Raw genomic sequence first — 27,637 nt, 5'->3', positions numbered from 1 at the left:
CCTCAGATTGCCACCGCCGCCCACTTGTTGTGTACTGCCGCCATCATGCACTGTAAAGCCTGGGAATAATAATCCTATGTCCACATCCAGAACCTGCAGTGATCTCCTGCTGGATCCCGTGTGCCCAGAATTGTCCGGTTTCATCAGAGGCCGTAGTATGGCGGCATTCTGCGCTAGCAGTAATATGGCGGCACATGAGCTGTATATTGATGTGGTGCTGCCTGGTGTCAGACACCTCGTTATGACGGCTCTATGGAAGGCAGCATTTTCAGTGCATCATTTCTTGAAACTCCCGGGATCTGACAGCAGCTTTTTTCTTCCTACTCATTTTGACAAATCTCATTTCTTACTGCCCAAGAGGAAGATACAGAAAGGAAATGGAGACATGCTTTGCCCACAGGCTGTGCCTCATCTACATAATACCCATGATGCACCAGGACGCTGATGGACTAATATACACAACACTCTCTCCATTAAAAGGAAATGCGTACATCAGATCCATTGGTACACAAAGCTCTGAACAGTACCGCAACCACCCTACATCTCCTCATCTGTCCACCACCGTCTTCTCCTCAGTGCTGCACCGCCATACATCTCATCTGTCCACCACCCTGTCTTCTCCTCAGTGCTGCACTGCCCTACATCTCCTCACCTGTCCACCACCCTGTCTTCTCCACAGTGCTGCACTGCCCTAAATCTCCTCAACTGTCCACCACCCTGTCTTCTCCACAGTGCTGCACCGCCATACATCTCCTCATCTGTCCATCACCCTCTTCTCCACAGTGCTGCACCGCCATACATCTCATCTGTCCACCACCCTGTCTTCTCCTCAGTGCTGCACTGCCCTACATCTCCTCATCTGTCCACCACCCTGTCTTCTCCTCAGTGCTGCACTGCCCTAAATCTCCTCAACTGTCCACCACCGTCTTCTCCACAGTGCTGCACCGCCATATATCTCCTCATCTGTCCATCACCCTCTTCTCCACAGTGCTGCACCGCCATACATCTCCTCATCTGTCCATCACCCTGTCCTCTCTACAGTGCTGCACCACCCTACATCTCCTCCTCATCTGTCCACCACCCTGTCTTCTCCACAGTGCTGCACCGCCATACATCTCATCTGTCCATCACCCTGTCCTCTCTACAGTGCTGCACCGCCCTACATCTCCTCATCTGTCCACCACCGTCTTCTCCACAGTGCTGCACCGCCCTACATCTCCTCATCTGTCCACCACCCCTGTCCTCTCTACAGTGCTGCACCGCCCTGTCCTCTCTACAGTGCTGCACCGCCCTACATCTCCTTCTCATCTGTCTACGTTACCCATCCTCTCTACAGTGCTGCACCACAGATAAGTCATCATACAGATGAGTCACTGGCATGTAACAGTCGCTGCCCTTGGTAGAAGTAGACAAATAATTATTTTGTTGTTCTATCATTGCACAAGATCGGGGTCAGGCAGATCACTGCTCCTGGAGGTTCTGCAATGTAGGGAAATCCTCCCTGAGGTGACCTGTACCCATCAAAAAATTCCTCTCACATAAGCAGTGAGGAGCCAGGTGTCAGCTGCCTCATAAATTTCCTTACTCAGTTTAGGCCCCATTACACATAACGATGTCCCAGCGATCCCACCAACGATCTGACATGGATGGGATCGCTGGGACATCGTTAGCCAGCCCCTCCAGCGATCAAGCTGGTTTGTAATGTAAACATCGGGTATCCAGGAGCCGCAGCTCCTGGATACCCGATGTTTACATTAGAAACCAGCGTCGCTGATCGCTGGTCTCTCTCTGCCACACGCAGTGATGTGTGCTGGCCAGCGGGAGACCAGTGATCCAAAAATGTCCCAGGCCGATCAAGCACGATCAGCGATCCCCGTCACACACAGCGATCTCGTTGGCGAGATCGCTGTGGTGTCACAAAATCAGCAGTTGTGCACTCTGGTAAGTCTGAGAACAGGTCCCTATTTCTCTGGAACAGTTCCTGGCGCTGCTGTTTCTGGGCCTTCGACAGCGTCTCCGCTATGGTGACACCTCCAACATTGCCTTCTAACTTGCCCAGCAAGCAAGGCGTTTTAGCCGGTTCTCTGTCTTGCCACGGCTTGATGAGGTTTACATGGTTGATCTGATATGGTTTCCATCTTCCTGGCTGATGAATCTTATAGTTTACCTCACCAAGCTTCTCCACAACTTCATACGTCCCTTGCCATTTGGCCAAGAACTTGCTCTTCACAGTAGGAATTGGCACACAAACTCGGTCTCCTGGATTAAACTGCCTCACTCTGGCTGACTGGTTTTAGACCCTGGCCTGAGCTCTTGTGCCTGGAGATGTCCTTTTATGATGGGCACCACCTTTGCAATCCTCTGCTGCGTCAGTGCCACAAGTTCAATGACGCTTCTGTGGGGGGTGACTTCGGCTTCCTAGGTTTCTTTGGCTATATCCAGGAGACCTCGTGGATGTTGGCCATACAAAAGTTCAAAGGGTGAGAACCCCGTAGAAGCCTGTGGAACCTCATGGATGGAAAAGAGCAGATACGGTAACCTCTCGACAAGGCCATCCGTCTGAGGATGGTACACTGAAGTCCTAAACTGGGAGATTTGCAGGAACTTGCATAACTCCCTCATCAGCTTTCTCCTAAAAGGTGTTCCCTGGTCGGTCAGGATCTCCTTCGGTAAATCTGTATAGGAAAATGCATGTACCAATTTGCGGGCTATACTCTTCGTGGAGGAGTTTCTCAGGGGAATTGCGTCAGGATAGCATGTGGCAAAGTCCAGGATGACCAATATATACTGATGCCCACGAGCAGATTTAACCAGGGGACCGACCAAGTCCATAGCAATTCTCTCGAACGGCACTTCAATAATGGCACAAGGGTACTCCGAAAGTGAGAGGTGGGGGCGGTTAACTGACATGTGGGGCAGAACCTGCAATAGTTTAATATTTCCCGGTGACACCTGGGCCAATAGAATCTGTTCCTGCTTTTTTTCCTCTCCCAGATGTCCCCCCAACACCTTCCATCTATAGGGGCCCGGCGCTATTAACTGTTCCACCAGCTCCTCTCACACTTTTGTGACCCGATACAATTCCCCACTCATAAAATAGGGAAACCTTGTGTCCGCCTGACTCCTGTGCAACCCCATTAATGACAGCGACATTATTGAAGGCTTCTTTCAGAGTTGGGTCCCTATGTTGTACAGACCCAACATTCTCACTGGTCACCCTTAACTCTGGAAAGTCAGACACATGGGACACTTCCTCTTCATCCCCCACAAGGGCACAGAAGGGGAAACAGCCTGCCTCTGGGTGTGGTGATACCTTATTAGGGTTCACTGGTTTCCTGTTCACATCAGTGACCTCAGAACCCTTCCCCCACAGATCCCAAAATAAACAAAAGTCCCGGCCTACAATAATAGGGTGCAACAAGTCTCGAACGACGCAGACCTCATGGGATTCAGTACCATGGGCTGCTTCAATGTCCTCTCTGGCCATAGGGTATTCCTTCGCGTCACCATATATGCACTGAACGCCGACTTTTTCCCCCGGGATCAGTTAGAGAGGAAACATGACCCCCACAAGGGTCACCAGACTCCCGGAGTCTAACAGTGCCATTACCTCCCTCCCGTTCACCTTCATGGGACACTCTTGAGGCCCCTTTTTGGGTGGAGAGTTCACACTGCAAGCCGGATATGCATATTATGAACTACGACGTCCCATCTGCTCAGGGGTCAGGGGACAACGGGCGGCTATATGGCCTGGGCCGTGGCACCTCCAGCAAACAATATCACCTGTAGGGACCTTGGGCACCACCTCCCCTGCCCCTTTGGACACCTCACCCCCTTTTGGGCCTTTGCCCCCATGTGGGAGGACCCCCCAGTATGGACTGGGCTGCTTTCCCACGGAACCTTCAACCTCCTGGTATCTCTGGACCAGTCCAACCAGTTCATCAGCATACTGGGGATCACCCTGGGGAACCCAAGTCTGCAAGGGTCTCGGCAGGGAGTCCATTACTACCCGTTCTACCATCTGCGCAGGCGTAGAGGACTCTGGCTGCAGCCACTTCTGGACCAGGTGCAACAGGTCAAACATTCGAGAGTGTGGTGGTTTGTCCCTGTGATACGCCCAGCATTGAACCCGCTGCACCCCAAGAAATTGTTACCCCCAATAGTGCAAGAATCTCAGTTTTAGCTTGCCATACTCTTTGGCATCCTGCCAAGCTAAATCATAGTACACTTTATGGGGTTCTCCTGTCAAGTATGGAGCCAGTACCTCTCCCCACTGCTATGGTGGGAATTTCTCCCTTTTGGCAACCCTTTCAAACACCAATCAGGAAGGCCTCAACATCATCCCCAGGTGTCATTTTCTGCAAAGCCCGTCTTACCGCCTTTCGGATGTGGATGTCATCAGCCGGACCTGGGGCGCTCGTCCTGCCCTGGATGGCGGCGGTAGACAGAAGCTGCATCTGCTGCTGACTCTGCTGTAGCAACAGCTTGTTGGTCTTTTGCTGTTGCGATTGGACAAAGTGTTTCAGCAGATCCTCCATTTTGTCTGGCGATGCTTGTTGGCTTGCAACAGACTTAACTCAGGACACGCAGTCCTTCCTGGAGCAGTCGCACGTCTCTGCTGGAACGCTGCCCGCACGTCTACCACTTGTAAGATTTTACTCACTTGCCTGCAGTTTTCATAAAAATGTTCCGTCAGGTTTATTTGCTCCATAAAGGGAAGGTGCCACAATTTTTTTTGTATTAAATATGATTGTTTTACACCATGTTCCAAATTATTATGCAACTGATATTTTTCTGATTTTCCTAAGTGGTCGGTGCAAATGACAGTAAGTCTAATTAAAGTCATCACCCGTTTAATTACCGTATTTTCCGCTTTTTAAGACGCACTTTTTTTCCCCCAAAATTGAGGGGAAAAAGGGGGTGCGTCTTACAAAGAGGATATACATTTGCGCTGCCACTGAGGGTACTTGCCGCGGCACTCTGTGCCCTGATGCTGCCGCTGCGCTGTCTGCTACGCTCCTGTCCCCCGGTGGTTTCTTCCGCCCCACCGCCGCCGCCGCGCTCTGTCCCGTTCAGCGTGGGGGGGTCTCTGTCGCTCCATGCCTGCTTTCTTCCTGGAAAATGGCCGCTGCGCATGCGCAGACGGACATCTCGGCACTGAAATCTCGGGAGATGAGATTTCAGCCCAGCAGCAATGTTCCACTCCGGCCTCCTCCATCACCACCCCTGGAAAGCAATAAGATGCATGGATTATAAGATGCACCACCATTTTATTAAAAATAAAGTTTTTTTCCTATTTTTCTCCTCAAAATTTGGGGTGCGTCTTATAATCCGGAGCGTCTTATAAAGCGAAAAATACAGTATACATTGAATTTTATTGAGGAAACCTCCCAATGATAACAGTATAATCTCCAAAATGAATAAAAACTCAGAATGCCCTGTTCCAAATTATTAGTCATAGTAGAATTTCTAAACATTTGATATGTTGTAAGGAACTGAAAATGCTCATTTGTGGAATTTGCTGCATGAGGAGGTCACAATCACTGAACAAAAAAGCTATTTAACTCCAAAACCTCCTAACAGGCCAAGTTCCATGTTAACATATAACAGAAGGGTTCCCATCACCTTCACAATTCTTGCATTCATTGAACTTGTGAGTTTTTGGAGAGTTTCTGCTTGGATTTCTTTGCAGAAGGAAGGTTTCTGCCAGGCAAGTTCATTGGATTAAGAGACCAGCTGCTAAAAAGCTAATTCTCAATTCTTCTCCTAAACTTCATTGTCTATTATCCTTTTGTAAACACCCAGAAGGAGAGGAGACATCCCACCCGGAGCAGCTCCAGCCCACGTTTTCAGCACATGGTATGGCATGCCAGCCGTACACTAGGCAAATGGCAAATTTCAGCAGCTGCTCCCCGTAGTGTTTCAAACTGGAACGTATTAACATTTTTAAATTATTTTTCATATTTTACTCCATTAACAATTATAATATAATACTTTACATTTTTTCAATTGCTGATTTTTTTTTTTATGGCACCTTCCCTTTAAGTTTAAGCAAACAAAAGATGGCCTTCTGTGGCACAAAGTTGAAACAAACAGCAGTTCACATAGGGTGGACCCGCTGTGCTCTCAGGTCAGTGTCTTCGCAAAACACACACTGGAAGCCTCCAGTCACAGACCATGTGACAAACAGCCTCCATTATATAGGCTGTCACCACACCCAGAGGTGAGGTATGTGGGTAGCCAGACCCCCCCCATCTCATAGCCAACCGCAATCCAGGTTACATCACTGAGACAAGCCATCTCTGTGACACATACTTCCCATCGACTATGCGACCATTAGCCACACCACAAAGCACAGTGTTATGAATTCACTCTCTGGCTTCCCTCTGTTGATTACTGAAGGTAGTGGAGCTGGTCAGATTGACAGAGGGGTTGCGAGTTCCCTTTCTGGGCTCCCTCTGGTGGTTACTGGAGGTAGTGGAGCTGATCTGATTGACAGAGGCTTGCCACCTGATGAGGAAGATGAGTGGAGATCTGGGGTTTCTGATAACTGACTCCCTCTATCCCTGCTGGTGATTTTCTTCCTGTGCCTTCTGAGGTCTGATGTCTCCTGCTCTTTCCCTGCATGGTTCAGCTAAGTGTTCATTTGTTATTCTGTTTGTATTTGATCTGGTTTTGTTTATCTCTGCTTTGAGTGGATCAACCAGCTCCGGCTGGGACTGCGCTGAATCACCGCCCATATGTTACTGCATGGGCCAGTTTGTTTTGTCCCCTGTTATATTGGTCTCTTTTTGCTTTGCTTTCAGAATATACCAGAGTGCTGATATAGTGGGGGGCGAAGTCGTGCGACTTCAGTGTTTTTGTGCATCAGACGTGTTGGACTTTTGCAGGTTTTTTTGCGTGATTGCAGACAGCGTCTTTCCTTTCCTGTCTAGGCAGTGTGGGCCCCATCCTTTGCTCAGTCTATTTTCCTATCTGCGTTTGTGTTTTCACCTTGTCTCACTGACAATACATGTTGGGGGGCTATCTATTCCTTTGGGGTCTGCTCTGGGGCAGTTTAGATTTCCCCTTTCTTGCTTTAGGCTTAGTTAGCTCTCCGGCTGTGCCGAGGCGTCTAGGATCATCGTAGGTACGCTCCACGGCTACTGCTAGTTGTGTGGACAGGATCAGGGGTCTGCATCCGCTTAGTTACCAACCTCACTGGTTTTCTGTGGCTTAGCCTGGTCCTGCTATCCTCCTCGGTGACCCAACCATAACACACAGTAATTGGGTTCCTTAAAAGAAAACTTTCAATGTCTATGATGCAAGTGTGCAGCGGGCCTCATCGACGTGCCGATGAGTTGTCCTGGCAGCCGGGGTCTGCAGAAGACCAATGTCGCTGCCATCTTGGTCTTCCTATTCATACAGCGTCATTTTCTCTTGGTACTGGATATAGTATTGTAGTATGTAGGACAAGCGATCAGGCAACCACAGGGTTCAGTACAATACGGGGGAGAGAAAAAAAAAAAAAAAATCACTTATTTTCCACAGTTTAGTTAAATATCATTTCGGTATCGCCGTGTTTGGAAAAGTCTGATGATTATCCCATACGGCCAACTCAAAGAAGAAAAATCTAAATAAAATCGCCGGATTTCTGTCCCCCACATTTCCTTAAGGTAATAGAACTGCGCCTTTTACATTAGTCGCTGACGTTCACCACTAATGAAGAGACACCATTATTAGTAGTCAACGCTCCTCTCATCCGCCGCCACGGTCCCTCCATGTCCTGAGGCTGTAAGAACGGTCTCCAAAACTCACAGTAATGGGAGAAAAGAAGCCGCGGGTTCACGATAAGAAAATAGAAAAAATAAAACTGTTGGAAAGTTCAGAGTTCTCTGCAAAATCCTGCAGCCATGTGACGCCCCGGCTCCGGCTGTGATTTGCATATCCCCCAGGATGCACCTGACCCGTCCTCAGAACTGTAACGTTTTCTCGTCATTTTCCGTTAGTTTTTGTAGCAAAGTTCAGTAACAGATCAGATACATTGTGTCCGGGGGCCGGAGAACGTGGCCCCCGCCATCCACCCAGGAGCCGTCCTCTCCGCGGGGGGTGATGGGCGCAGCGCAGGCCCCGGGTGACGCCGGCCGCTCTCCTCTCTATACTCTGGTTTCTCTTCAGATCGAATAAATCTTTCGCCTTTTACTAAAGATTTCCGTGGAGAGGAACAATTATGAGTTCTTTATAATTTTTTGATGCCCGGCGCTCGCTGGGCTTCCTGCACTGGTGAATAACAGGTTAATCTGTGCCATAGCTGCTATACAGGAGACTGATCCTCTAAGCGGTATGGTGACTGCTCGTATATACAGATCTTCTCTTGTTGGGGTCTGCGTTTTTTCTCTTCTGTGGTTTAGTTGGATTTTGTCTTCATTAACGAATTGTAAGATTTTCTTGGGATTATTTAGGATTACTTGTCTCCTGTTTGACCAGGCCCCATGAACAAGCAAAATGCTAAAAAGATTTTCAAAGGGGATCTGTCCACGTCCCCAAAACACTTTTTATTTCCCCTTACTATACTGAGACACGTGCCGCAGTTGGTGGCGCCACAACGTTCGTAATAGACCTTGTCCTGTGATCTGCTAATCAGCGCGGGACCAGTGGAGCCGAGTTCTCCCAGACCAATGATGGCTTCCTGGCTCTGTGGGTGCGGGGATGTGATCTGCAGGACGGTGTCACCTTTGCCGCCCTGACACTGCAGTAATCCGGTGAACGCACCGATATGGTGCAGGGAGTTCAGCAGCCGTCTGTGCAGATGTCACAGCTGGCGGTGTCCTGCATCATCTTCACCTGTCCAAACATATGAACTTCAGTCTCTCATCAAACAACCCCAGCAGATTGGGGAACAGTCACCACTTTCTGAGGGGTCCCGACATGTGAAGCTTTAAAACTGCACATTGCAGATTATCTCTCTACCATTGTACAAGATCGGGGGTCGGGCAGATCACGGCTCCTGGAGGTTCTGCAATGTAGGGAGATCCTCCTTGGGGCGACCTGTACCCATCCAAAAATTCCTCTCACATAAGCAGTGAGGAGCCAGGTGTCACCTGCCTCATTATTTCCTTACTCATTAGTTTAAGGCATACCCTCCCTGTGTGACCCCGGAGCTGTCGCCCTGTGGGGCCCCCCGGACTGTATTAGGGAGAGCTGATTGGCGCCTCCTCCGCCTCGTGTCACACGGTGGAATTACATAATAGTCAGCGCTCGGTGATGAGGACGAGGTGTGAAATAATCGTACATAACCTATTAATAATACACCCTTGAATGATCATCTCAGGTGAAATGCATTATGGGTAGTGACGACCTCAGATTGCCACCGCCGCCCACTTGTTGTGTACTGCCGCCATCATGCACTGTAAAGCCTGGGAATAATAATCCTATGTCCACATCCAGAACCTGCAGTGATCTCCTGCTGGATCCCGTGTGCCCAGAATTGTCCGGTTTCATCAGAGGCCGTAGTATGGCGGCATTCTGCTCTAGCAGTAATATGGCGGCACATGAGCTGTATATTGATGTGGTGCTGCCTGGTGTCAGACACCTCGTTATGACGGCTCTGTGGAAAGCGGCTATAGATTGTAGGAAAGTGCGGCATTTTCTGTGCATCATTTCTTGAGATTCCCGGGATCTGACAGCAGCTTCTTTTTCGTCACACTCATTTTGACTAATCTCATTTCTAGTTTGGGGATTTTTTTGTTCCCAAAAAAGCTTGAACAGATCTGTGACGAGAGACTTACAGAAGTAATCACCTCCCGAGTGTACACCCTGCAATGCTGACTGCCTTCCTATCGCTCATCTCATCCCCCGCCGCGGTCCCTCCGCGTCCTGTGACTGTAAGAACGGTCTCCAAAACTCACAGTAACGGGAGAAAAGAAGCCGCGGGTTTAGGATAAGAAAATAATACCGTAATATTGTTTGAAATTTCAGAGTTCTCTGCAAAATCCTGCAGCCGTGTGACGCCCCGCCCCCGGCTGTGATTTGCATATCCCCCAGGATGCACCTGACCCGTCCTCAGAACTGTAACGTTTTCTCGTCTTTTTCCGTTAGTTTTTGTAGTAAAGTTCAGTAACAGATCAGATACATTGTGTCCGGGGGCCGGAGAACGTGGCCCCCACCATCCACCCAGGAGCCGTCCTCTCCGCGGGGGTGATGAGCGCAGCGCAGGCCCCGGGTGACGCCGGCCGTTCTCTTCTCTATATTCTGGTTTCTCTTCAGATCGAATAAATCTTTCGCCTTTTACTAAAGATTTCCGTGGAGAGGAACAATTATGAGTTTCGAATAATTTTTTGGTGCCTGGCGCTCGCTGGGCTTCCTGCACTGGTGAAAAGCAGATGAAGAGAAGGTGATGGAGCTGTGAATGGTGTTATGGCCAACGGATTCAGCAGCGACTTCCTCGATCTTGTTCTAAGCTTCACCGGGGATCCGTCTCCTTGGTCCGTAAATTAATCAGTAAATGATAAGCTGCTGTTGTTTGGCAATACGGCTCTGTGCTGCACAACGCTAATACTGCCCAAGTGGAAGATACAGAAAAGAAATTATTTCTATAGCACCATTGGTTCCATGGTGCTGTACATGAGACAGGGTTACATACAAATTAGATATCACAGTAAACAAACTAACAATGACAGACTGATACAGAGGGGAGAGGACTCTGCCCCGGGGGGCTTACATGCTACAGGATGGTGGGGAAGGAGACAGTAGGTTGGGGGGTTGCAGCAGTTCCGCTGTTGGTTGAGGTGATATCTCCGGTAGTGGTGAGGAGGTAGCGGGATCACTGCAGTCTGTAGGCTTTCCTGAAGAGATGGGTTTTCAGGTTCCGTCTGAAGGATCGAAATGTGGTAGATAGCCGGACGTGTTGGGGCAAAGAATTCCAGAGCATGGGGGATATTCGGCAGAAGTCTTTGAGGCGGTTGGATGAGGAGTGAAGAAGTGTGGCGGAGAGAAGGAGGTCTTGGGAGGACCGGAGATTACGTGAGGGAAGATATCAGGAGATTAGTTTGGAAATATAAGCAGGAGACAGGTTATGGATGGCCTTGTAGGTCAGTATTAGTAATGTGAACTGGATACGCTGAGGGAATGGGAGCCAGTGAAGACATCTGCAGAGGGGAGAAGCGGAGGAGTAGCGAGGAGAAAGATGAATTAGTCGGGCAGCAGAGTTAAGGACGGACTGGAGGGGTGCGAGAGAGTTAGAAGTTAGGCCACAGAGGAGGATGTTGCAGTAGTCAAGACGGATGATGATTAGGGCATGCACAACCATTTTGGTAGAGTGAGGGTTGAGGAAAGGATGGATCCTGGAAATATATTTGAGCCGGAGGAGACAGGAGGTGGAGAGAGCTTGGGTGTGTAGTTTCAAGAACAGGGCAGAGTTGAGGGTTACTCCGAGGCAGCGGATTTCCAGGACAGGGGAAAGTGTAATTTCATTTATTGTGATAGATCAGGTAGGGAAGGTATGCGAGAAGGAGGATAGAGAATTAGTTCACATTTGTCCACATTGAGCTTGAGGAAGCGAGAGGAGAAGGGGGATATGGCTGATAGACACTCCGGGATTCTGGACAGCAGAGAGGTGACATCTAGACCAGAGAGGTAGAGCTGAGTGTCATCAGCATATAGATTGTACTGGAAACCGTAGAACTTTGAGTTGTCCCAGGCCAAGGGTATAGATTGAGAACAGAAGGGGTCCTAGGACAGAGCCTTGAGGGACACCAACAGAGGGGGGGGGGGGGGCGAGATGAGGAGGTGGTGTGGGAGTAGGGAACGCTAAATGTGCAGTTGGGTAAGTATGCTCCACCCACAGGATGTGCCTAATCTTCATAATACCCATGATGCACCAAGAAAAGATGCTGCTAGACTAATAAAAACACTCTCCATTAAAAGGAAATGCGTGCATCCAGATCCATTGGTACACAAAGCTCTCTACAGTGCTGCACTGCCCTATATCTCCTCATCTGTCCACCATCCTACATCTCCTAATCTATCACCTACCCATCCTCTTCCTCTCCACAGTGCTGCACCGCCCTACATCTAATCTCTATAAGGCTATGTGCCCATGTAGCGTTTTATTCAGGACACTAAAAACCGGACTCCTTCCCAGAAATCGTGCGTTTTTTTCCTTGCGATTTCACCGCGATTTTCGTGTGCGATATTCAAGCACTTTCCAAGCGATTTGAAGCATTGCTTGGAAAGTGATTGACAGGTTGGTCAAACTCGTCAAACATAGTGTTTGACAAGTGTGACCAGGTTTTTACTATTGAGGCCGCCTATGCGGCTTCAGTAGTAAAAGATAGAATGTTAAAATGCTAAAAAAAAATTAAAAAAAAAAAAAAATCGGGGTATATTTACCTTCCAACGTCCCGCGCTGCATTCCCGGGCCTCAGCGTTCCCAATAATGCCTTGCAAGACCTGTGATGACGTAGTCTCACGTTACTATAGCGATCTCGCGAGACTACGTCATCACAGGGCCTTGCCGCAAGGCATTACTGGGAACGCTGAGGCCGGGAATGCAGCGCGGGACGCCGGAAGGTAAATATACCCCGATTTTTTTTTTATTCTTTTTTTTTTTACAGGGCTATGGTACCCAGGGCCTGGAGGACAGTCTCCTCCACACCGTGGGTACCAACCGCACATGAGACGCTTAACTTCCCGCATGGTGGGCATAGCCACATGCGGGAAGTAAGCGGTTCTCATGCATTCCTATGGGTGCGGAATCGCGGCAATTCTTTGCGATTCCGCACAAAAGAATGAGCATGCTGCGATTTTTTCCGCGATGCGATTCCGCCGCGGAAAAACGCGCAGCATTAGCACAGCATGTGCGGAATGCCATAGGAATGCATGGGGGGCGTTCTGTACACAATTTTTAAATGTTTTTACAGCGTTTTCGCGCCGAAAATCGCGGCAAAAACGCTTAAAAATCGCTACGTGGGCACACAGCCTAATAATAATAGTAATCTTTATTTATATAGCACCAACATATTCCGCAGCGCTTTACAGGTTAACAGTTTCAAACACAACAGTTATAAGTAACATCGTTAACAATACAATAATGAAAACAAAATAAGATGACCCTGCTCGTGAGCACTTACAATCTACAATGAGGTGGAGGAGATATAAAGTACAGGTGTGTATTTACGATGATGGTCTGGCCATCTTGAGGGGGTGCAGGATAGATATAGTGAATGGGCTACACACGCACACTTACACATAAAATAACTTTGACTAGGGAATGTGATAGGCCGCTCTGAACAAATGTGTTTTCAGGGAGCACCTAAAACTGTGCAAGTTGTGGCAGGTCCTAATTTCTTGAGGTAGAGCATTCCAGAGGATTAGCGCAGCGCAGGAGAAGTCTTGGAGTCGGGAGTGGGAGGTGCGGATTAGTGCAGAGGTTAGTCGAAAGTCTTTTGCAGAGCGCAGCGGTCGGCTAGGCCGATAGACAGAAATGAGGGAGGAGATGTAGGGGGGTGCCGCACTGTGGAGAGCTTTGTGGGTGAGAACAAGTACTTTAAATTGGATCCTATAATGAATGGGTAGCGAATGTAACGATTGGCGAAGAGCGGACGTGTCAGAGTACCGATTAGCCAGATGGATGACCCTGGCTGCTGCATTAAGTATGGACTGGAGAGGGGATAGTCAAGTAACGGGGAGGCCAATTAATAGTGTTGCAGTAATCCAGGAGGGAGTGGATCAAGGCAACAGTAAGGGCTTTTGTTGTTTCCTTGGTGAGAAAAGGGTAGATTCTGGAGATGTTCTTTAGGTGTAAGCGGCAAGAGATTGCATATGAGATGTGAAGGAGAGATTGGTGTCAAACATAACACCGAGACAGCGCATCTGCTGCCGGGGTGTTATTGTGGTGCCACCCACGGAGAGGGAAATGTCAAATTTAGGGAGGCACAGACGGCGAGCACAGATGAAATTCAGCTTTGGAGAGGTTGAGTTTCAGAGTGGACATGATATTGGAGACTGCGGAAAGTCACTGGCGTTCTGTAGTACAGCGGGGGTGAGGTCAGGGGATGACGTGTATAGGTGTGTGTCATCAGCATAAAGATGGTACTGAAAGCCAAATCTGCTGATGGTCTGTCCAATTGGGGCCGTGTAGAGAGAAGAGACGGGGGCCAAGGACTGAGCCCTGAGGTACCCTGACAGCGAGAGGAAGTGGAGATGACGTGGAGCCAGAGAACAAAAGAGTGAAGGAGCGGTCAGAGAGATAGGAAGAGAACCAGGAGAGTGCAGTGTCCTTAATGCCTAGTGACTGGAGCCTAGACAGTAGGAGATGGTGGTCAACAGTGTAGAAAACTGCAGAAAGGTTGAGAAGAAAGAGCAGAGAGTGGTCACCGTTACATTTTGCTGTCAGAAGGTCATTGGTTACTTTGAGGAGTGCAGTTTCTGTCGAATGTAGGGGGCAGAAGCCGGACTGTGAAGGGTCTAGGAGGGAATGAGTGGAGAGATAACAGGTAAGGTGGGAGTAGACCAGGCGCTCCAAGAGTTTAGAGATGGAGGGGAGATTGGAGACTGGTCTGTAGTTGTTTGTGCAGGATGGGTCGAGAGCAGGTTTCTTTAGTAATGGAGTAACGATGGCGTGATTGAAGGAGGATGGGAAAATGCCAGAGGAGAGGGAGAGATTAAAGATTGTAGTTAGGCGAGTTGTGATGACTGGAGAGACTGGAAGAGATGTGAGGCAATGGGGTCAGTAGTGCATGTAGTCAGACAAGAAGAGATGAGTCTGGAGACTTCTTCTGTGATGGGATCAAATGTGGAGAGTGAGCCAGGGGAAATGCAGTGAGGGATGGAAGTCACAGGACTTGGTGGTTGGGAGCAGATTTCCTGACGGATATTATCTATTTTCCCTATAAAGTGGGAGGCCAGGTCATCAGCACAAATTTCTGTGATAGGGGCTTGTGCTTTCGACCTGAGGAGGGAGTGAAAAGTGTCAAAAATTTTCTTGGGGTTGTTGGATAGTGAGAAGATCAGGGTGGTGTAGCAGGTCTGTTTAGCGAGGTGAAGGGACCAATATACAGAGAGCAGTATACAGGGACCAATATACAGAGAGCAGTACACAGGGCACAATATACAGAGAGCAGTATACGCGGGACCAATATACAGAGAGCAGTATACGGGGGACCAATATACAGAGCAGTATACTGGGCACAATATACAGAGAGCAATATACGGGGACCAGTGTACAGAGAGCAGTATACAGGGACCAGTGTACAGAGAGCAGTATACGGGGGACCAATATACAGAGAGCAGTATACGGGGGACCAATATACAGAGAGCAGTATATGGGGACCAATATACAGAGAGCAGTATACAGGGCACAATATACAGAGAGCAGTATACGGGGACAAATATACAGAGAGCAGTATACGGGGATCAATGTACAGAGAGCAGTATACAGGGACCAATATACAGAGAGCAGTATACAGGGCACAATATACAGAGAGCAGTATACAGGGCACAATATACAGAGAGCAGTATACGGGGATCAATGTACAGAGAGCAGTATACGGGGTCCAATGTACAGAGAGCAGTATACGTGGACCAATATACAGAGAGCAGTATACGGGGACCAATATACAGAGAGCAGTATACGGGGACCAATATACAGAGAGCAGTATACGGGGACCAATATACAGAAAGCAGTATACGGGGACCAATATACAGAGAGCAGTATACGGGGACCAATATACAGAGAGCAGTATACGGGGACCAATATACAGAGAGCAGTATACGGGGACCAATATACAGAGAGCAGTATACGGGGACCAATATACAGAGAGCAGTATACAGGGACCAATATACAGAGAGCAGTATACAGGGACCAATGTACAGAGAGCAGTATACGGGGACCAATGTACAGAGAGCAGTATACACGGACCAATATACAGAGAGCAGTATACGGGGACCAATGTAAAGAGAGCAGTATACGGGGACCAATATACAGAGAGCAGTATACGGGGACCAATATACAGAGAGCAGTATACAGGGACCAATAAACAGAGAGGAGTATACAGGGACCAATATACAGAGAGCAGTATACGGGGACCAATATACAGAGAGCAGTATACAGGGCACAATATACAGAGAGCAGTATACAGGGCCAATGTACAGAGAGCAGTATACAGGGACCAATGTACAGAGAGCAGTATACAGGGACCAATGTACAGAGAGCAGTATACACGGACCAATATACAGAGAGCAGTATACACGGACCAATATACAGAGAGCAGTATACAGGGACCAATATACAGAGAGCAGTATACAGGGACCAATATATAGAGAGCAGTATACAGGGACCAGTGTACAGAGAGCAGTATACGGGGACCAATAGTCTTAGTTACTCACCGGTTAACGGTATTTTTCGGAGTCCATGACAGCACCACCTGAGAGAGGGGATCCGCCCTTCTTAGGAACAGGAAAACCTACAGATACAAAAGGGCGGCACCTCTCCCACGCATCAGTTGGATTACAGAGTATAAAAAGAGGACCTCCAAGGTTAATGCATGATTATATGTACAACAATATCAATACTTAAATCTTTATCACCCGTGGATATGTACAAAGGGAAGACGTGCACACCCAAATTAACTAAGGGAAGGGAATCTATGGGTGCTGTCATGGACTCCGAAAAATACCGTTAACCGGTGAGTAACTAAGACTTTATTCGGTCTTCCATGACAGCACCACCTGAGAGAATTACAGAGAGTAATCACTACTTTAGGGGGGGGACTACAGCCTGCAGAACCCTGATACCGAAGGAGAGGTCTGCAGAGGCACCCAAGTCTAGTCTATAATGACTATAAAAAGTGCTCGGAGAGGACCAAGTGGCCTCCTTACAAATCTGGTCGATGGAGACTTCCGACCTCTCGGCCCACGAGGTTGCCACGGCTCTGGTGGAATGCGCCTTCAATTTCTCCGGAGCTACTCTACCTTTTGAGGCATAAGCTAACGAGATTGCTTCTCTAATCCACCTGGCTAGTGTACTTTTGGACACCTTAAGACCTTTCCTAGGGCCTTGGTAGGAGACAAAGAGAGCATTGTCTTTCTTCCAGGGATCGGTAGCTGCTAGATACTCCAAGAGGCATCTCCTAACATCTAAAGTGTGTAGCTTCTCCTCTTTCTCATTAGTTGGTTTAGGGAGGAAGGATGGAAGGACTATTTCCTGCGACCTATGAAAGCTGGAGGCTACTTTTGGTAAATACGCTGGGTCGGGTCTAAGTATTACCCTATCCTTCTTTACCTGAAGAAAAGGTGGGCGCCTAGACAATGCCTGAATGTCGCTTACCCTACGGGCTGACGTTATGGCTATTAGGAAAGCTATTTTGAGGGACAGGCTCCTAATAGAGGCCGACGAGATGGGTTCAAATGGCGCTTCTGTCATAGCTGTGAGGACTAGGTTCAAATCCCATGGCGCGAGTCTATTCTTTACTATTGGTCTGGATCTACTCGCTGCTTTGATAAATCTTTTGACCCAATAATTAGCCGCGATGTTGCAGCTAAAGAGGGCCCCTAAGGCGGATACCTGTACTTTAAGGGTACTGGTGGAGAGACCCAAGTCCAGCCCTTTTTGTAAAAATTCCAAGATCTGGCCTATGGGGACGGAATCACCAGTATTTACATTTGAGCTTTCGAGGAACCTTTTCCAAATTCTGACGTAAATCTTAGTTGTCACCACTTTCCTACTTTTTAGTAGAGTGTCAATTAGGTCTGGGGAGAAGCCTTTACTTTCTAGCAGTGACCGCTCAAATTCCACGCCGTGAGATGTAGGCCAGCCACCTGAGGGTGGAAGACCGGGCCCTGGGACAGAAGGTCCGGGATGTCCGGGAGAACCCAAGGATCGTCTACCGACATGATCCTGAGGTTCGAAAACCATGCTCTTCTGGGCCAGAACGGGGCGATGACTATGACCCTTGCCCTGTCTTTCCTGATCTTCCTCAACACTAGAGGAAGTAGAGATAGGGGAGGAAAGGCGTAGGCTAGCCTGAAGTCCCATTTTATCAGAAGCGCATCTACTGCCAGAGGAGTCTCCCTGGGATTTAGGGAGCAAAACTGTGTCGTTTTCGAGTTCTCCTTGGTGGCGAATAGATCCACCTCTGGCTGACCCCATCTCTGCACAATCTGAACGAAAATGGAGATGTTTAAGGCCCACTCTCCTTGTTTTAACAGATTGCGGCTTAGGAAATCTGCCGCGATGTTCTCTTTCCCTCTTATGTGAAGAGCCGTGAGATAAAAAATGACGCTCTGCTAGCTGGAACAACTGTCCTGCCACATTCATCAGAGTTCTGGATCGAGTTCCGCCTTGGTGGTTGATATAGGCCACGGCCACTCGATTGTCCGATAGAACTCGTACGTGATGGCCCTGTAGATACATAAGGAGCTCTTTAGCTGCGAGTACTACCGCTGTTAATTCTTTCAAATTAGAAGACATTTGTATCTGATCTCGTTCCCATAGGCCCTGGACCAGAATTTCCTCCATATGCACCCCCCAACCGGAAGGACTTGCATCCGTGGTGACCACGCGGGTAATGTTATACTCCCAAGGGACCCCTCTAGACAAGTTATTTCTTTCTAGCCACCACTCCAGGGACTCTATTGTGTTTCTGGATAAGGTCAGTCGACCTTCTAAGTTACCCCCCAGGATTCTCTGATACCATAAAACTTCGCCCTGTAGAGTTCTCGTATGATCTTGGGCCCACTGGACTGCGGGAATGCAGGATGAGAGGGAACCCAACAGGGACATGGCTTTCCTGAGGGACATGGAGGGGTTGTTGGAGGCGTTCAGGACCCGGCCATGCAGGTGCAGCAGCTTCTCTGGGGGCAGACGGCATTCCTGCTTTTTTGAATCTAGGGTTAGGCCTAGAAATTGTTGAATTTTTAATGGCTGCAAACGGGATTTTTTGATATTAAGTAGCCATCCCAACCGCTCTAGAGCCGCCGTTGTTTTCTGTAATTGTTCTAAACACTGCTCGGCTGAACTGCCTATTATAAGGAGGTCATCTAAATAGGGGACGACTAGAATGTTTAGCTCGCGCAGATGGGCCATCACTTCTGCCATCACTTTGGTGAATACTCGGGGCGCAACCGCCACCCCGAAGGGTAGGGCTGTGTACTGGAAGTGCTGGATTGACGCATCCAACTGAACCGCCAGTCTAAGGAAAGATTGGTGTGCTAGACCTATGGGTATATGATAGTAAGCGTCTTTCAGATCTAGGACCACCATGAAGCAGTTTTGAAACAGCATTTTTATTGCGGTGTTAATTGTTTCCATTTTAAATGGACGTACAACCAGGAATTTATTGAGGGCTTTGAGGTTAAATATAGCCCTAAATAAGTCGTCCGGTTTACGGACCGAGAACAGGGGGGAATAGAAGCCTTTCCCCCTCTCTTCCTCTGGAACTCTCGTCAGGACTTTTTTGTCCAGTAGCTCGAGGACCTCGGTCTCCAGGGCAGCTTGTTCTAGCGGGGAAGATTTGAGTGGAGTTACCTTGAACCGATCTTGGGGAACGCAGGAGAACTCTAGGTGCAGTCCTGTAGCTATCACCCCCAGTATCCAGCTGCTATTTGAGATTCTGGCCCAGGCCGGGTAGAAGGCAGATAATCTTCCTCCTACCGGAGCCACTAGTCATTGGGGCGGCTTCTTATTATCCCGTGATGGACCTTCTTGGCGCCCCCCTCCTCCATACATGAAGCCCGTACCTCTGGTTTTTTTGTTGTCCCATCTGTTCTGATCTCTGGCCTGTCTCCTGCGGGAATACCCTTTCCTAGAAAAGGGACGTCTCCAGGATGTATTCGGCAGACTCGGAAATTTCTTTTTCTCATCCCCGGCCTTCTCTAACAGTTCGTCTAGGACGGGGCCGAACAAGTATTCACCCTCACAGGGGATAGAACAGAGACGGGACCTGGCTTGGATATCTCCCGGCCAGCATTTTAACCAGAGGGCTCTTCGGGCCGAATTAGACAAACTTGCAGACCTAGCCGCCATTCTTACTGAGTCCGCCGAGGCATCTGCCAGAAAGGCAGCAGCATTCTGGATAATTGGAAGAGACTTACGGATGGAGGCTCGTGAGGTTCCATCCTTTAGCTGAGAGTCCAATTGATCCAGCCAGACCATCATGGATCTGGCTGCGCACGTGGCTGCTATTGCTGGCCTTAGGGCGCCTGCTGACATCTCCCATGTGCCCTTTAAAAAGGAATCTGCCTTTTTATCTAGGGGGTCTTTAAGGGAGGCCATATCGTCGAAGGGTATAGATGACTTTTTTGAGGCCTTAGCTACCGCTGCATCCAGCTTGGGGGCCTTATCCCATCGACTTACTATTGGGTCCTCAAAGGGGTATCTACGCTTGAAAGCAGGCGGCATAGAACCCCTTTTTTCCGTTTTTTCCACTCCCTGTCTATCAGGCTCTGGACTTTTTCGTTTAGTGGAAAAGTCCTTTGTTTTCTGGGGTCTAGACCCCCGAACATAATGTCCTGAGCAGACAGTTCTGTCTTTTTTTCTTCTACCCCATGGTTGACCTTATGGTTTTAATTAATTTATCCATTTGGTCCAAGGGAAAGCAGAACCGGCTGGAATCCTCTTCGGAAGAAGAGGAGGAGGCCGAGGACTCTGAGGAGATATCTTCCTAGGGCCGACTGAAGACTCTGAGCCTGAAACACTAGCTCGTCTTCTTTTAGAAGAACCTTCTTTTGATAGGGCTTTTATTTCAGTCCTGATTAATTGCCTCAGGTCTGTAGCGAAGCTTGGAGCTTCTTCCGCTACCTGCATAAATAGGAAAGAGTGTAAGAGTCTGATACTCCACTCACGTTCTACCCCTCATCTCCGTCCCTACCGTCTGTCTCACGCAAGACTGACACAATCTCTTGGGGTGGCCATCTGGTAAGGGGCAACTACAGAGGGCACATTCCTTGTGCTTCTGCTTCCCTGTGGCCTTCTTCCCCTGAGAATCAAACACATAAGGGGACACTGCATCAGGGTACATTCTCGCAGATCTCTTACCCTTGCAGATGAGGACAGGTACCGGATCATGGGGGGCTGCGGGAGGATCCTTTGACCTAGAGGAACTGCTGTGGCTCCGTCCACTCGAACGTTCCTCCTTCCTCTTAGGTTGGTCACTGGGGCGCTTTGCCACGGGCTGCACCTCTTGTGGGTCCATGGGGGCTTCTGTTGTGTCCATCGCTGGGCCTCCAGAAGCACCTCAGCAGCGATGCCTTCTGTTTTAAGAAGGCTCCCCCTCCGGATTAGCAGGAACTCTGTCCGGTGTTCGGGCCCCCATTGGACCGCTCCCCGCGATCCTCCCCCTCCCCTTCAGGTGCCCGGCCCCCTCAGGCGGCGGGCGCGCATCGGCGCGCGTTCACCACAATCGGAAGCCGCCGGCATCCGACTTCCGGTTTCGGCGCTAGGCCCCGCCCCCTTCGCCGCGTCACTTCCACCGCGCGATAGAGGCCACAGGGACGCGCGGCAAGGGGCTAGCACTGCGCCGCCGGCTCGGAACCGCCGCTCCCTTTGTGGGACACCGCCGGCGGCGCCCGCCCGAACGGACCGCACCCCCGGGGGAAGGAGACACAGGGGGACCCGCTTACCTCACCGGCCCCGTGGAGAAGGCGACCGCCGGACCCTGTCTCCGCCTGCTCTTACCACTGCTGTGGAAATCCTACCCGGACCCACCGTGGCGCATCCAGGGCGCCCAGCGAGACCGAGGTAGGAGAACCCCCCGCTACCTGAGTCGGTCTGCTGGCCTGGGATTCGGTTATCCATGACGGACGATCTGTAGGGAGTTCTGTCCTTGTTAGGCACAGGAAACCAACTGATGCGTGGGAGAGGTGCCGCCCTTTTGTATCTGTAGGTTTTCCTGTTCCTAAGAAGGGCGGATCCCCTCTCTCAGGTGGTGCTGTCATGGACGACCGAATAAATACAGAGAGCAGTATACGGGGACCAATATACAGAGAGCAGTATACAGGGACCAATATACAGAGAGCAGTATTACAGGGGACAGTGTACAGAGAGCAGCATACAGGGACCAATGTACAGGGACCAATGTACAGAGAGCAGTATACAGGGACCAATGTACAGAGAGCAGTATACGGGGACCAATATACAGAGAGCAGTATACAGGGACCAATATACAGAGAGCAGTATACAAGGGACAGTGTACAGAGAGCAGCATACAGGGACCAATGTACAGGGACCAATGTACAGAGAGCAGCATACTGGGACCAATGTACAGAGAGCAGCATACAGGGACCAATATACAGAGAGCAGTATACAGGGACCAATGTACAGAGAGCAGTATACAGGGACCAATGTACAGAGAGCAGTATACGGGGACCAATGTACAGAGAGCAGTATACGGGGACCAATGTACAGAGAGCAGTATACGGGGACCAATGTACAGAGAGCAGCATACGGGGACCAATGTACAGAGAGCAGTACACGGGGACCAATGTACAGAGAGCAGTACACGGGGCCAATATACAGAGAGCAGTATACAGGGACCAATATACAGAGAGCAGTATACGGGGACCAATGTACAGAGAGCAGTATACGGGGACCAATGTACAGAGAGCAGCATACGGGGACCAATGTACAGAGAGCAGCATACGGGGACCAATGTACAGAGAGCAGCATACGGGGACCAATGTACAGAGAGCAGCATACGGGGACCAATGTACAGAGAGCAGCATACGGGGACCAATGTACAGAGAGCAGTACACGGGGACCAATGTACAGAGAGCAGTACACGGGGCCAATATACAGAGAGCAGTATACGGGGACCAATATACAGAGAGCAGTATACGGGGACCAATGTATAGAGAGCAGCACACGGGGACCAATATACAGAGAGCAGCATACGGGGACCAATGCACAGAGCAGTATACGGGGACCAATGCACAGAGAGCAGTATACGGGGACCAATGCACAGAGAGCAGTATACGGGGACCAATGCACAGAGAGCAGTATACGGGGACCAATGTACAGAGAGCAGTATACGGGGACCAATGTACAGAGAGCAGTATACGGGGACCAATGTACAGAGAGCAGTATACGGGGACCAATGTACAGAGAGCAGTATACGGGGACCAATGTACAGAGAGCAGTATACGGGGACCAATATACAGAGAGCAGTATACGGGGACCAATATACAGAGAGCAGTATACGGGGACCAATATACAGAGAGCAGTATACAGGGCCAATGTACAGAGGGCAGTATACAGGGACCAATGTACAGAGAGCAGTATACAGGGACCAATGTACAGAGAGCAGTATACACGGACCAATGTACAGAGAGCAGTATACACGGACCAATATACAGAGAGCAGTATACACGGACCAATATACAGAGAGCAGTATACAGGGACCAATATACAGAGAGCAGTATACAGGGACCAATGTACAGAGAGCAGTATACGGGGGACCAATATACAGAGAGCAGTATACAGAGAGCAGTATACAGGGACCAATGTACAGAGAGCAGTATACAGAGAGCAGTATACGGGGGACCAATATACAGAGAGCAGTATACAGAGAGCAGTATACAGGGACCAATGTACAGAGAGCAGTTTACAGGGCACAGTGGCTTCTTCTCCAGTGAAGACAGAGGATTTTTCTTTCTCATCTGCTTTTCACCAGTGCAGGAAGCCCAACGAGCGCCGGGCACCAAAAAATTAGACGAAACTCATAATTGTTCCTCTCCACGGAAATCTTTAGTAAAAGGCGAAAGATTTATTCGATCTGAAGAGAAACCAGAGTATAGAGAAGAGAACGGCCGGCGTCACCCGGGGCCTGCGTTGCGCTCATCACCCCCCGCGGAGAGGACGGCTCCTGGGTGGATGGCGGGGGCCACGTTCTCCGGCCCCCAGGCACAATGTATCTGTTCTGTTACTGAACTTTACTACAAAAACTAACGGAAAATGACGAGAAAACGTTACAGTTCTGAGGACGGGTCAGTTGCATCCTGGGGGATATGCAAATCACAGCTGGAGGCGGTCTCAAGGTTATCCCTCCAGTATATCTATTGTCTAATCTATTGTGTTATTTCTGTGCTGTCTTGTGTATGTGATTCTTCAGATGTTGTATTAGTCTTTGCCTCATGAAGAGACCGGAGGAGTCTGGAAAGCTGCAATGTGTCACCATCTTTTCAGTTCGCCATTAAAAGTTATCAACCACTGAGGACTCTCAATTCTGAATATTTTTCCTCCAGTATAAGGCTCATTCAGGGACCTGCGCTTACATGTTTAGCAAAGTAAAGACCCAGCGTGAAGCCAGCGGGGATGGGAGGAAAACTGCGGGAACAGATCCCTGAATGGTGACAGGACGTTCTCGTCTTTTACTCCATGTTTCAGGGCACAGTAATAATGTCTCATATAGAGGGGACGTGTACAGACAATAAAGACATCACAGAGTAACAGATCACCGGGAGGAGCGAGGGTCCTGATCACCAGCTACAATCTATGAGGAAATAGGGGGACACGAAAGGTAAAAATAAGTGTTATTGTACGGTTCAGCCATCAATCTAATTAATAGTGGTTATGGTATAAAGCTGCATGCTCCGGCCATTATTATATCACCTACCCGTCCTCTCCACAGTGCTGCACCGCCCTACATCTCCTCCTCATCTCTATCACCCTACCTATGTTGTCCATTCTGCAACTGATCTATGACTGACATCCTACATAATCCAAATCTCCCACTTCATCGCCAAGACTTCTCTCGTGCTGTGCTGGTTTTTTGGAATGCTCTACTCCAGCTGATCTAATACCTAGCCCTCACATTTTTGTGTTTTTTAGTCACATCTCTGTAGACAGGCCCATCACTGCACTTCACTAACCTAACTCTCCACTGTTCCCTCTTTCTAAATTTTCCTCAGACTCTGAACCTTCTTACTCATTTGTCTCCAGTTCCACCATGCACCAATAGCACACGGTAACTGCACTAATGTTTCAGTTTGTTTCCACTCTCAACCCCATAGTCCTGCACTGTCTACAACCCCCCTTAATCCCTACACCCAGTAAGGAACTGGTCATCTCTCCACATCCACAACATAAAATCCTCTCTCTCTGAAGAGGCGATCTGCATATCTCTCTCCATATACAGACAGCCCTCTCCTGCTCCTCCTCACTGCTGGCAATACCTCACCAAATCCTGGTCCTCTTCACCACATACCTCTCATCCACACTATCACATTTCCATCACCTCTCCAACCTTATACCCATTCGCCCAGTCCCCGCTTCCTCAGCCCCACTAACATATCTGTGGAACACTCGCTCTGTCTGCAACAAACTTTCCTACATCCATGACCTCATCATTACAAACTTTCCTTCCTCGCCATCATCGAAACCTGGCTCACCCCCTCTGACACAAACTTGCCTGCTGCATTTTTATATGGTGGATTCCAACTTCTCACCCCCCCACCCACCCCAGCTGCAAGCATGGCGGAGGAGTTGGTTTTCTCCTGTCAGATAACTGCTCCTTCACCCAAATCCCACTGCCACCATCCCTTTGTTAGAGGTGCACTCTGTGTACATCTGCTCCCCTTCCAACTAGCTGTCATTTACTGTTACCAATGGCTACCAACAACCTTCTTCGACCACTACACCACCTGGCTACTTCATTTCTTTTCCACTGACATGCCCACTATCATCATGGGCGATAATCCCCATTGACACTTCCCACTCAGCCGTCTCTACACTTCTCTCACTTCCTCCTTCGGCCTCAATCAATGGTCTTCTGCAGCCAACCACAAAGATGGCCACACACTGGACCTCATCTTCACCCTCCTCTGCTCCCTATCTAGCCTCACTAACTCACCTCTCCCTCTTTCCAACCACAACCTACTTACATTCTCTTCCTTCTCCAGGTCCACCATCCCGACTCCACAAACTTGCACACCCTCGCAGAAATCTCACTTTGATTCACACTCACTGTCTGAATCCCTTATCTTTCTTACAGACATAAGTTCCGTACACAATGCGGATGCCGCTCTATATAACACCATAATAGCTGCCGCTCTGGAATTGGTTGCACCTCTCACATATCAAAGCTCACACAATCAACAGGGAACCCTGGCACAGCAGTCTAACGAACTGAGGTGGGCTTCCAGGATTGCTGAGCAGAGATGAAAAAGATCCAATTCCAACGAGCACTTAATCACATTCAAACAGTCCCTCACTACTTTCCAGTCCCCACTCACTGCAGCAACACAAACCTACGTCTCATCTCTCATATCCTCCATCTCACAACCCTTAACAGCTACACAACACTTAATTCTTTTCTCCGGCCCTCAGCACCTCCTCCTTCCTCTCATCTCAGCTGAAGACTCTGCCTCTTTGTTCAAGCAGTAGATAGATAACATCAGACACAGCTTTTCCCTGAAGTCCCAGCAGCCCTTTCTCATAACTACTCAGCCCTCCTCCTCCAAAAGCAGCTTCTCCAACATTACAGAAGATCAACTTTCCTCTCTACTCTCCAGATCACATCTCACCACCTGTGCACTTGATCTGATCATGTACCTCATCCCAAACCTCACCACAGTCTTTATCACAGGAAAGATGTATATCTTTGTACCGTGTTAGCCAGTAGATAGAAAAATAATCAGAATTGAGAGTCCTCAGTGGTTGATACCTTTTAATGGCTAACTGAAAAGATGGTAACACATTGCAAGCTTTCAAGACTACTCAGGTCTCTTCATCAGGCATAGACTAATACAAAATCTGAAGGGTCACATATTTATGCACAATACAGCACAGAAAAAATGCAATAGATGAGACAAGTGACGTGAAGCAGAATTATGATTATGGGAGAGGGAGAAACAAATATTGCTCCAGTTCATAGATAAGGAGTCCGGATGTTTTATTGTCCTCTGATTGGGGTCTCCTAATGTGTTGTGATGCCCCCACAAGGTCTTAGGAGCAAATTCTGGTATTGAAAGGTAACTTCACATCTCAACAAAGAGAAAAGTCTGCGCGTATAAATTTATGATGACCTTTGACACTCAATGCTGGAATGAATGTGTCACATGGATTTATGACTTTTTACATCAATTAAGGAATTTGCTCCTAAGACCTTGTGGGGGCATCACAACACATTAGGAGACCCCAGAGGACAATAAAACATCCGGACTCTTTATCTATGAACTGGAGCAATGTTTATGTTTCTCCCTCTCCCATAATCATAATTCTGCTTCACGTCACTTGTCTCATCTATTGCATTTTTTCTGTGCTGTCTTGTGTATAAGTATGTGACTCTTCAGATTTTGTATTAGTCTAGCCTGATGAAGAGACCTGAGTAGTCTTGAAAGCTGCAATGTGTCACCATCTTTTCCGTTCGCCATTAAAAGGTATCAACCACTGAGGACTCTCAATTCTGAATATTTTTCACAGTCTTTATCCAAACCCTAACCCATCTCTTCAAACTGTCACTAACAACCAGTGTCTTCCCCTCATACTTTAGACATGTCGCAATCATACCCAACCTCAAAAAGTCCTCCCTCGCGGGCAGGGTCCCCTCTCCTCCTGTACCAGTCGCTGACTTGTATTATTCCGGATTATTGTACTTGTTTTTATTATGTACAGCCCTCTTCACATGTAACACGCCATGGAATAAATGGCAGTATAATAATAAAT

At 48.8% G+C, this 27,637-nt stretch overlaps 1 protein-coding gene and 5 non-coding genes across 6 annotated transcripts in view; 3 read left to right on the top strand and 3 right to left on the bottom strand.

Annotated features, from left to right (window-relative positions):
• The window catches only part of ARMH1 (armadillo like helical domain containing 1), a 181,334-nt gene that overhangs the window by 144,212 nt on the left and 9,485 nt on the right, over positions 1-27,637 (top strand). The gene's annotated exons all lie outside the window — the stretch shown is intronic.
• On the bottom strand, positions 1,454-1,598 carry LOC141048902 (U12 minor spliceosomal RNA). Its single transcript, XR_012220184.1, has one exon. It is a non-coding gene; the product is annotated as a U12 minor spliceosomal RNA (small nuclear RNA).
• LOC141048906 (U5 spliceosomal RNA) lies at positions 8,138-8,252 on the top strand. Its single transcript, XR_012220186.1, has one exon. It is a non-coding gene; the product is annotated as a U5 spliceosomal RNA (small nuclear RNA).
• LOC141048922 (U12 minor spliceosomal RNA) lies at positions 8,970-9,117 on the bottom strand. Its single transcript, XR_012220201.1, has one exon. It is a non-coding gene; the product is annotated as a U12 minor spliceosomal RNA (small nuclear RNA).
• LOC141048925 (U5 spliceosomal RNA) lies at positions 10,226-10,340 on the top strand. The gene has a single exon (XR_012220203.1). It is a non-coding gene; the product is annotated as a U5 spliceosomal RNA (small nuclear RNA).
• LOC141048921 (U5 spliceosomal RNA) lies at positions 23,653-23,767 on the bottom strand. The gene has a single exon (XR_012220200.1). It is a non-coding gene; the product is annotated as a U5 spliceosomal RNA (small nuclear RNA).

This window comes from Dendrobates tinctorius, unplaced genomic scaffold (assembly GCF_039654945.1).
Source record: "Dendrobates tinctorius isolate UK_male_01 unplaced genomic scaffold, ASM3965494v1 ptg000138l, whole genome shotgun sequence".
NCBI classification, from domain to species: Eukaryota; Metazoa; Chordata; class Amphibia; order Anura; family Dendrobatidae; genus Dendrobates; species Dendrobates tinctorius.
This window is presented reverse-complemented; position numbering and strand designations above follow the sequence as displayed.